Source organism: Asterias rubens, chromosome 16 (genome assembly GCF_902459465.1).
Source record: "Asterias rubens chromosome 16, eAstRub1.3, whole genome shotgun sequence".
Taxonomy (NCBI): domain Eukaryota; kingdom Metazoa; phylum Echinodermata; class Asteroidea; order Forcipulatida; family Asteriidae; genus Asterias; species Asterias rubens.
Genome location: NC_047077.1, coordinates 759,677 through 771,941, shown reverse-complemented (window position 1 = coordinate 771,941; position 12,265 = coordinate 759,677).

The following is a 12,265-nucleotide window of genomic DNA, read 5'->3' as shown; positions in this document are numbered from 1 at the left end:
TCGTCAAGTGCTAGGCCAATGAGCTCACCAAACAGCATGGATCAAGTTTGAACCATATTGAAACACTGAGGCAGTTAGAGATGGTACCACCTTTCTCCATGGTCTCAGTCTTTCTAGGGACTGTATGTCTAATTAGGCTCTTTAAGTTAAAAGTGAGAAAACCCCAGTTTATGGTGTTATTATTTATACGGTATCATGTTATTTTTATCTGTAGGATAGTTTGGATGAGAACACCCTGTACAATGACATTGTGGAGTGCTGTAACAACTCTGTATACTTCTTGTGTTGCAGGCTCGCTTTCCATAAGGTAAGATTGTTTTCTGAGCCATAGAATTTTTCATATTTCTGAATAACATTTTTGCATGGGAGGAATGCTGACAATGTATGGAGTGGGGGCTAGATAACTAGACAAAGTAGGCACTGTGGTAGGCACTAGAGTAAAACCATCTTTTTACAGAAAATGTGCTAATGTACACACACCCGTGTGTAAAAACCTGCTAAGTAGGGATGGATTTTGGATTTAGCGATCGATTTTGGCGTTTGCGATGGTCTCAAGCGTTAGTGAAATCGGCCCCTGGCCTTGAACTTGCCCTGGTCTTGGCCTAGGTGCCCCTTCAAAAGTATCCCGTATACTACAATATTTTTCCAATGGACTCTGTAGGAGTGCACTGTTTGGTCTTGATGTACAGACAATGGCAAAACCATATAATTCCCTAGTGTGCCCACCTGTTTTCAAAATGGCTAATATTGGTACAAGATCTTGGCAGGTCATTCAACTTGTAATGTAAATCAGAATGATTGTCAGGAGCTTCTCTTATTTATTAAGACTGTGAGCTGAAGATTCTGTTACTCAATTAGATTGTCTTGTATCACGATGCTGTGCGGTCACACTCTGTTTTGTACAGTGCACCATTGTCATTCAGTCTGAGTAACGCCCCAGATCTCTTTTGCTAATACTGACTCACTGATGGGGTGTGCTGTCACTTTCTTGTTGATTATTGTCTTCATACCCAAGGCTCACAAGTCACTATTCAAGCTTATCACAATCTGGACCTTTTTGTTGGTTTTTAGTCTTTTTGTCAAACATTACTGCACTAACAACATCATACAAGTCTTCTAGTCTAACCTCAATCTCAAACTTCTTAACCCCAACAGTTGATGTCGTTATGTTTGACTTTGGCAAGAAGGGAACTACCAGTCTGATGATGAAATATATGAAGATGCGAAGTGTGAGGAGACAAAAGTTCATCACAAAATAGATGAGGTAAACTTATGCATAGTTAATGCTCATTTTGTTAAAATAAGTTTAAAGGTAGTTTCTGCTAAAACCACACACACAGAAGGGTTTTTATGGCATCAGTGAGACAAGGTCATAATTACTGCATGAATGCATACATTTAAAATTGTTAAACCAACTTTAATATTAATGATACACTAGTTCTTATAAATAATATAATAATAATAAAAATTGGTTTTTATATAGCACTTTATACGCCCCTCAAAGGGCTTCCAACATTATTACTCCTGATCACTGGGCCTTTTCATTCCTTGAACCATCTCAGCTCCCTGGGGAGTGTACAGCTCAAGTGCTGCCAAATATGTAGCGCACTAAGCTAAATCAATCACAAGAACCATCTCTGCCCTCACAGGTACCCATTTACCCCTGGGTGGAGAGAAGCAATTACAGTTAAGTGTAATCTTGCTCAGGGACACAAGTGTCATGACCGGGATTTGAACCCACGTTCTGCTGAACAGAAACAGCAGATCTTGAGTTCGGTGCTCTTCCCCTCGACCACGACACCCCCCATAATGCACATTTTACAATGACTGAATGCGCTTTACATTAGTGCCCTGGTCATTGGGCCAATACTATTCCCTTTATTATTTCTCAGCTTCCTGGGGAGGGATGTCGTCCAGAGGCTTTTTCACACACAATATCAGCCTCTTCCCTGGCAGACCCTCATTTATACCCCTGGGTAAAGAGAAGCAATTATAGTGAAGCATCTTGCTCTAGGAAACAAGTGTCACAACCAGGATCTTTAAAATTGTATCAGTTTTTCTGAAGCTGTAATGCAGTATCCTTTAGTTTTTAAAGTATTGCATTTTATTGCTAACTTTTTCATTAATTCATGCTTTCTATTGTTTGCAGGCTGACAGAAATGTTGTCAAGAGCGAAACCGATTGCCATGTCGTCGGGGAACTAAGCAGGGTTGTGGGCTGTGGTACCTGGGATACTTCATTGGCTGCAGCCAGAAGTGCAGCGAGGTGGCTGAGATTATTGCTGTAGTTTGTGGACAGGAGAACTCCGAGAGTAAAACCATGGCCTATGACAACAAGGGGCTTCAGTCTGTGACTTGAACCTTGAGGAAGCTGCTCATGCATTGTCCAATATAATGACGTTGCCACCAGAAACTGAATCACAACAATCTCAACCAAGGTTGATAATGTGGACACCTCTGATATTGCAGTAGCAGCTGTGGCGGTGTACCACTAACCCCCAAAGTACTCCTCAGCCATTGCTCAGAAAGCTGCTGTAGCTGAGAAGGCCACTGCAGCAACATGTAGTGGTCTTTTGGCAGGTGTTGCTGCAGTTGCTGGCGTTGCATCAGGCTGCTCAGAATGACGACAAAACACCACATGATGAGGAAACTAAAGATAACCATGAAGCCTACAACATGACAATGGTAGTCCAGGCAAACAGGATCCCAAGGAGAACACCATCCCCTTTATCAGCGTGCAAGGTAATCATACACTAACGAAAAGAAAACGTTGTCAAACAAGACGCTGTTTTCAGATATGATTTAATTACCTGAATTAAGCATTTGATCAAAGTATTTACCACCATGTATTCAACCCTTGAACAAATGCTTGAACACAGAGCTCCTGTCTGCCACATTCATCATTTTTGGAGTCAAATTGCACATACAAGTTATGGTAAGCGTGTTAAAGGCACTGGACACTATTGGAAGACCTGTCTTCTCACTTGGTGTATCTCAACATTTTTTTTATGCATAAAATAACAACCCTTTGCAAATTTGAGCTTAATTGGTTTTCGTAGTTGTGAGAAAGAAAAAACTTTCGTGTCGCACGAAGTTGTGTGCTTTTAGATGCTTGATTTCGAGACCTCAAAATCTAATTCTGAGTTCTCAAAAACAATCTTGTGGAAAATTACTTCTTTCACAAAAACAACGTTACTTCAGAGGGAGCCGTGCAAGGTAATCATACACTAACGAAAAGAAAACGTTGTCAAACAAGACGCTGTTTTCAGATATGATTTAATTACCTGAATTAAGCATTTGATCAAAGTATTTACCACCATGTATTCAACCCTTGAACAAATGCTTGAACACAGAGCTCCTGTCTGCCACATTCATCATTTTTGGAGTCAAATTGCACATACAAGTTATGGTAAGCGTGTTAAAGGCACTGGACACTATTGGAAGACCTGTCTTCTCACTTGGTGTATCTCAACATTTTTTTTATGCATAAAATAACAACCCTTTGCAAATTTGAGCTTAATTGGTTGTCGTAGTTGTGAGAAAGAAAAAACTTTCGTGTCGCACGAAGTTGTGTGCTTTTTTTTAATTGGTTGTCGTAGTTGTGAGAAAGAAAAAACTTTCGTGTCGCACGAAGTTGTGTGCTTTTAGATGCTTGATTTCGAGACCTCAAAATCTAATTCTGAGTTCTCAAAAACAATCTTGTGGAAAATTACTTCTTTCACAAAAACAACGTTACTTCAGAGGGAACCGTTTCTCACAATGTTTTATACTATCAACAGCTCTACGTTGCTCGTTACCACAAGTAAGGTTTTATGCTAATAATTATTTTGAGTAATTACCAATAGTGTCCACTGCCTTTAATGCCACATTGCTAAAATGTGTAGTACATTGTGTAACCCACCGGGACATTGACCACAAAAAGGCACAACTAAGATTTATTGTGATAAACATCAGGTACAAAAATTTGGTCAATTAGGAAACTTTTAGGATGTCAAATTAAAATAACCAACAATCAAAAATGTCATTTGTATAGAGCAAAATACTGTTTTATAAAAACACAGTGGTTTATCAAGTTAACAAAGGTATATAAGAAAAATATGTAAACTATAAAATAGCTGATGATCAAAAGCCTTTTTCATTGATACATGTAGCACAATTAATTGTTAATTTATCAATTGTTATTGATTACTGTTGAATCAAATATGACATTACATGCCCCAAACTAGGCGATTCAAGCCAAAACTCAAAACTGAGTTTATTTGCTCCAAATAGATGTGATTATAAAACATATTTGTAAAACATATCCAAGGGGCGTCACAATTATGATTCTATAAAATCACTGTTCTTTGAAATCATTATTATTTGTGTCATAGATACTTAATTAACTCATTGAAATTGAGCCCCGCTCGCCATTTTGATTTAAACCCAAACTTCTTAAATCCAATGAAGTGTGTATAATTGGTTTGCGGTAACACCATGTGTGTATCTACTTGCCAGGTAGAGTTTGTTCTTAGAGAACTGTCTTGCTTTATTCTACTGCAGGAGACTGGCGATGACTAGAGCAAGCTAGTCGAAACGTTGAGACCAATTCAGAACTGACTCCGCGGCAGTACAGTTAATTACGATCCTATAAGCTAAAGTAGTAGTCCAGTCTACTTTCTATACCATCCGCCCTGGTAAAAGTTAAAAAGCAGGAATTTTTTTTTTCAGAACTAGAAGTCTCCCGAACCTCTGGTTATCTACTCCGTGGCAGTAGAATAAAGCATGGAGGTAGTTCTACCTCCATGAATAAAGCAAGACAGTTCTCTAAGAACAAACTCTACCTGGCAAGTAGATACACACATGGTGTTACCGCAGACCAAATATACACTGATACCTCACCATGCAATGCCTCAAATCCTATATCCAATAATGTACCTTCACTTAATGATAAGTTTCTCTTAGAAAAACTAGAGGTATGGAATGCATGTATCTCTTCCAATATCTGATGATGTACCATCCCTTCATGACACAATTATTGAAAACAAGAGGATTGGAATGAATGTACTCTTTCAATAACCAATGATGTACCATTCCTTGAAAATATTGAATTTTTTAAATTGAAAACCAGATAATTTGAGTGACTACACTGTTCCAAAAACAGATGGTAGTAATTTATTTACAAAACTAGGCAAAGGGAATAATAGGTGTTTTTTATTACAAAACTCTAATGTAGACAAGTGTTAATAAGATGTATGTCAATTGGATATATCCGCTTTTATTATAATGAACAACATTATTTATATCGATACATGCCATGAGGATTTAAAGTAATTAATTGATGATTTTGATGAATTATTTATTGATTTTTCCAAAGTAGTAAGTAAGTGTTGCATACACTTTCTCTTAAAAGGCCCTTTTTGATCCCGAATGGTTTCCAGCTTGAGCTCTGGCTGGTTAAAATCTTAAAGTAGATAGATCTGGTCCCAATTTCATAAGGCCTAAAAGCATCAAAACTTGCTAAGCACAGACGAGTCTTGCTTAACAGAAACTGGTTTCCAGCCAAAATTCCATAATTATTTTGCATTTTAGCAACTGGTGCTCCAATTGTTAAACAGCATTTTCTGCTATAACAGCTTTATGAAACTGGGCCCAGGGCCCAGTTCATAGAGCTTCTAAGCACACAAATTTGCTTAGCATGAAATTTCTTCCTTGATTAAAACTGGATTACCAGCCGAATTTCCACGTGACTTTCAGGGTAAGCAAACAACAGCTGAATACAAGTAACAAGCAATAGGCCTATGCAACAATGGAAATTTGGTTGGTATTTCTGTTTTTATCAAGGAAGAAATTTCATGCTAAGCAAATGTTTGTGCTCTATGAAATTGGGCACTGGTGTTTATGAATAGTACATGAAGGATTAAAGTCAGGGCTGTTTTTTTTTAATGGGTTCTGTATTGGACAATGATGTTACTGATAAGTTTCATTCATAAATACCTCAGACAGTTTCGCTTTTCCTATTGGTGGAGAGCGCGTCACGTGGGTGTGTATAAACCTTTGTTTATGACCAGTAAAAAGTGTTGAAACATGGGCGTGACACGCGAGCTTGCACCTGTGATTATAAGACAGTTTCTTCATTCCTTTTGGTCGAGAACACTGGCCGGGACAGTTGTGCCACATCACGCGATACGTGCGACGCGCACAGCATTCCCTTATAAGGAGTTGTATACCCAAAGGGCGGTGGAGGGCTTTACCATTTCATAGCTGGATGGGTGTTGTGTTGAAAGAAATCATTGAACAATTATAGTTTTTGCACTTGTTTTACTTTTTGACCCAAAGTGTTGATGTTTTGTTTTTACCGAAAAGGTATTTATGAATGGGATCGTCTCGGTAAAATTATCAAGAACCAGGCCTCGGCGGGATTAAACCACTAGTTGGAAACCTCTTCACCACACATTGATTCCCTTATTTCAGACAATGAAGGACCAAAACTGAGTGTTATAGAAAGATTAAGCAAGTTTTGTTTATAAGATGCTGCTCATATTGGATCAGCTCTGCTACATCAGAAAGTGTCGCTGGTACTCTTTGAAGTACAGATTAAAGCAACCATTTTATTTGTCTCTAATTCAATAGCAGGGGTAGCCAAAACAAGGCAAACAGGACTAAAAGAAATCACCATAAGAACTGCCCTTGTCACTGGTGGCATCCGGGACCCGACTGTTGAAGCAAAGTCAATAATGGCAAGATGCCTGTATAAACATTCTCAGGTTGGTCTTAATTTTAAAATAAATGTTTGTTGAGCAGTTTTGTACCAAGTTTTGTACATGATCGGAGTAATAATAAATAAAATTTGCTTGAAGTAATTGTTTTCTCCCTGGTTATAATTTCCCCATTATTTGTTTCTTTTTAAATATAATTGTTTTGCAGGCTTTTTATATTTTACGTTATTTTTGTTTTTTGTTTTTTGTTTTTTTTCTGTTCTTTTTCTGGTTGTTACATTTCATTCTCAGTTTTTGTTGTTGAAACTTTTGAGAAAAATTTGTATGGGTTCAGGAAGGGTGGTGATAATCTCTGACTTAGAAGAGGAAACAAGTTTTAATATAGTTTCAATAACATTTGAATTGTAATTTGGTATTTCCAGTCTGGACTGAGTACACATTCACGACAACTTGGAATAAGCTTGAAATGTTTTTGCTAAGCAAGGGCCGATTTGAGTCTGGAAGTGAACATATGCAAACCTCAATAGATAGTACATTTTAAAGCCTTTTGAGGCACTCGACACGTTTGGTAATAATTGTCAAAGACCAGTATTCTCACTTGTGTATCCTAACATATGCATAAAATATCAAACCGGTGCAAGTTTGGACTCAATTGGTCATCGAGATTGCAATAAAAACGTTAAGGAAAAAACACCCTTGTTTGGGCAAGTTTGTGTGCTTTCAGATGCAAAAAACTATTACCAAGTTAGAGCTGATTTTAAAAGCATAAGACGATTATGCTCACCAGAATAAGGTTACCCAGCCAAAATACTATCTCACATATACGTTTTTTGACTGGTATCTTGCTCATTTCTACGGAGCAGAAAACAGTCAAGCAATATTTTCTGCTTAAAGGCACTGGGCAGTATTGGTTTTTACTAAACATAAATGTTAAGCATACAAACTTACTCGGTAACGAGCAATGGGGAACTGTTGATAGTGTACAAACTTGTGAGAAACAGCTCCCTCTGAAGAAATGTAGTTTTTGAGAAAGAAGTATTTTCTCACTAAATATTTGAATGGGTTCGAGACCTCAGCTGAGGACCTCGGGGTGTCTTTTCTTCCATTATTCACTTCGACAGCCAATTAAGTTCACTTTTTGAAAATTGGGGTGGTTTCTATGGCAACAGTTAAACACGTGCTTGGAATAAAGTACAAATTAACATAAACACGAGTCAATGTGGAGCACATTTAATACGGAGCACATAGAGTCACATAGCATAGGGAACTAGACCCAGCGTTTTGTATAGCCACTGTAAACCCAACGTGCCTGCATCCTGTCTGTTAATTTTCGTTCAGAATGCAATGTTTTCTGAGCTGACGAAGTGTTCAACTGGGAGGAGGAGAAATACGATTGTAACTTGCTTCAAACCAGATGTTTATATCTCAGTGTGAGGCAAGGAATGTCCATGGAAGAGAGCAATTAGAGTACATCAGGTACGTGAATCGAATTAAATTTGTAATTAAACATGTGCGATTTAACATGTAATTAAACATAAATCGAATTAAACACGTGCGTGATCTCAAAAATAACAATATTAAAGGGCACCCTATGTTTACTTCTGTGGGTCCTTTTTGAAATCGTGGCTTGGGTTCTCTATTTGAAAGCCCGTATCGAATGTGCACGTTTTAAAATTAACGATTTAGAACTGGCCGAGCTTTTGAAAAAAATAATTCCATAGGAATCATTAAAATTTCCTAAAAATTATAAACATTTTAAGCAATTTTGTATAAAGCTTTAAACACATAAATTTGTCCAATGGTTGGCCCATGATCTGGTATGCCTTGGTTCATTGTGGACTATCATCTAGTCACAATGTAACGAATTTGTTTAAAAAAAATCCCCAGTTAAAGCCATTGCCCGTATACCGAGAAGTTGGCAGGCATGGTATAATGACCCCTAACCCCGCGCCCACCGAAATAATCTAACACTTAAGCGTGTGACTTTTTGTCAAGAAGAAGATGTGATCCAAAAGCATAATGTCCTTTTATAAACCCCTTTAAAATGAAATTACCACAAGTGATTAATCCTACTTTTTTATTAAAATTTCAAAAAAGTTATTTAACGTAAGCCTTTTTTGAAAGCTTCAAATACACTATTTCGTCGTTTGGTATAGTGTGCGCACTCGCTGTTCATCTGATTTAAACGCTGTCCCAAACAAATTAAATTGTCAACGAAACCAACTTATCAATTTGTGATTATCAACTTGAGATTCGTATTTTATTAAGAGCAGGGTGAAAGTATATAGGATTTGAGGAATTGCATGGTGAGGTATCAATGTATATTTGGTTTGCGGTAACACCATGTGTGTATCTACTTGCCAGGTAGAGTTGTTCTTAGGGAACTGTCTTGCTTTATTCTACTGCCGCGGAGTAGTAAATACTAATATCTTAGACTGCATTGACATCATTGCAACTTTAGACCTGAATCTTTGGATGTGTTCCCTCTTGAATTACCGCGTAAAGTCGTGACCGTTAAATTTGCATAGCGCCCTCGTTTGGCTCTAGTTATTAGTATTAAGGGACTTTTGCCACTGTTCTTTCCAGCTGTGTACATGAAATTATGGAATCCCATGGTATGACCAATGTAAATTCTTTTTTTTCTGGTCAATTGATATTTTTGAGGTTCTTGTTATTAATTTATCTTGGAAAACAAATGTATGACCTGATGATTTGTATTAAGTAACAATCATTGTTCGTGTGCTTAGGGACCATGACTTCGGGACCGTAGTAGACTTGACTCATGTCCGTCCCATCCCGAACCCAAAACTATTGTTTTGTGATGCTCTGCATTCCCCAACCTGCAGGTTGTTTGCTAATTGGCGCGATATATTAGTGACCTCTCACACGAGAATGGGACTTGAATTAAGTCTAGCACCGTAGGACACCAACAGACTGCCGAGACTTTGAACTGTTGGTCCTTCTCTAGATTCTATAGCCATCGAAATCCAACAACGAAGAGTTACCTTACATGCACAAAATAACGACAATTGAGAATTATGTAACACTACATTGGATGGTGTAAGTTGTCATGAATATGCAGTAATTATAGAATTCCGAAAACCCCAAACAAGTACGATCTGGTATGCCTTGGTTCATTGTGAATAACACCAAGTCACAATATGATGCATTTGAGCAATGGTCTGCTTGCTATAAAAAGATTTTCTTCAAGTGTTGCTGCCATGCTAAAGTCATTGGTCCCCATAACTCTATGTAAACCACTGCCAGTAGAAAAAGGACACTTGTGCAGGACTTGGTGTTTTGACCCCTAACCCCGCGCCCACCGAAATAACTAACCCTACTATACTTTTTACGTGTGACTATTTGTCAAGAAAAGAAAAATAACAAAAAATATATAAAATAATACACAAATAACTCTTTGATAAAACCTTTTGAAATGAATTGCGTAATAACCCACAATTTCATGACAACATTAAATCGTACTATCTTATAAGACAAATTACAACAAGGTATAAACTTTCAAAGCAATTTTTGAGAGCCTCAAAGACATTGATGTATATTTTTCTTTAATTTTGTCTTTAAAATAAATGAATCCAAACCGAGGTTGGAAGGGATAACAACTTGACTCTTATTTTGTTCAGTAATTGACACTTTCATTTGCTGTTAGGGGCCGTGTTCACGTTAAAGGGACCGTAACAAACATTTGTGGGCACATTTCACCATAGCCAACGAGTAGTTACCTATGCACAACTATAGGCCTATATGCATTGTTTGAGAATTATATAACACTACAATGCTTAGTTTCAGTTGTCATGGTTATGTAGTAATCAATCTATAGAATTCCGAAAACCCCAACAAGTAAACCTATATGGAATAGCCTGTGATCTACACTGTGCCTTGGTTCATTGTGCAGAACATCAAGTCACAAAGTACAGAATTTGAACAATGGTCTGCATGCCATGTGTTTAAAGGATTCTCCAAGTATTCCAGTTCGCTAAAGCCACAAAGCTTCGCTTAGATTTGAACCCACTGCTAGTACAGAAAAGGCACTTTGGCAGGTTAAGGTATATTGACACCTAACCCCGCGCCCACCGAAAGACAAATTGTACCTGAAACTTTTACGAGTGACTTTTTGTCAAGAAAAAAAAAATTAGGAACACAAATCTAAAGTGATCTTATAAAAAAAACTTCTAGAATAAATTGCGTCATGACCACAAGTAATTGTACTTTTTTACTAAACTTGTATAAAAATGAAAAACATTTTAAGCAAGTTTTGAAAGCTTCAAATACATTATATATTTTCCTGTGGGCTTTTCTGCTTTGCAATAATATTGTATCCAAACCGAGGTTGGAAGGAAAACTACCTGCCACTAATTTCGTATTGTAGGAACTTTGTTCATCACGTGACAACTTCTTTGTGGGCACATTGAACTAAAGGTTGCTGAAACAGCATTTCACTGGTCATTCCCTTTATCGAAATCCCATAACAGTATAGTTACCTTACATGCACAATTATATATGCATTGGGAATGATATAACACTACAATGAATGGTTTCAGTTGTCATGGTTATGCAGTAATCGATCTTAAGAAGTCAGAAAACTCCAACAAGTAAAACCTATGGGTTCTTGGCCTTTTGATCTGGTATGCTTGGTTCATTGGGGATATCATCAAGTGACAAAAGTAATGCATTTTAACAATGGTCTCTTCGCCTTTTGTTTAAAAGGGTCTCCGGCTTAAGCGATTGATTCAAATGCACATTTAACCACTGCCAGCTAAGAAAGTGCACTTTGGCAGGCTACGATATTTTGGACCTTATACCGCGCTTACCGAAAGACAAGAATCCACTTATAACTTTGCGTGTGACTTGTTGCCAATAAAAGAAAATGGGAAACATGTCTTAACTGCTCTTTGATAAAACTTTTTCAAATGAATTGCGTCATAATTGAACCATTTCATGACCACAAGTATTAGTACTTTCCTGTAAAATTTCCTAATAAACTATCATTTTGTTAGCAATATTTGAAAGCCTCAAATACATTGATACATGTTTCTCTTACAATGATTTTGAACAATGGTCTGCTTGCTATTTGTTAAGTAACTTTTCTCTAAGTGTTCCTGCAAGCTAAAGCCTTTGCTTCCCAAAGCTATGTAAACCACTGCTTAGATATAAAAGTCACTTCAGCAGGCTATGGTTGACCCTTAACCCGATCCCACCGACATAAATAAACACCTATAACGTTTACGTGTGACTTTTTGTCTAACAGAAGATGGAATCCCAATAGTATATAATGTTCTTGGATAAAGAATTTTTAAAAGGAATTGTGTCATTAACAATTATTTCGTGCCCACAAGTAACCGTACTTTTTTATTAAAATTTCTCAACAATAATAAACATTTCAAGCAATTTTTGAAAACTTAAAATTCATTATTTCGTTTCAAGCTCTGGTGACATGCACACAATGTGTTTTCTCGCTGCATAACTGTTAAACCCTATCCCGAACAAAATAATTTTTCAATAACTCAATGCAGAACCCCAACATGTAAACCTTGGGTTGGCCTATGACCT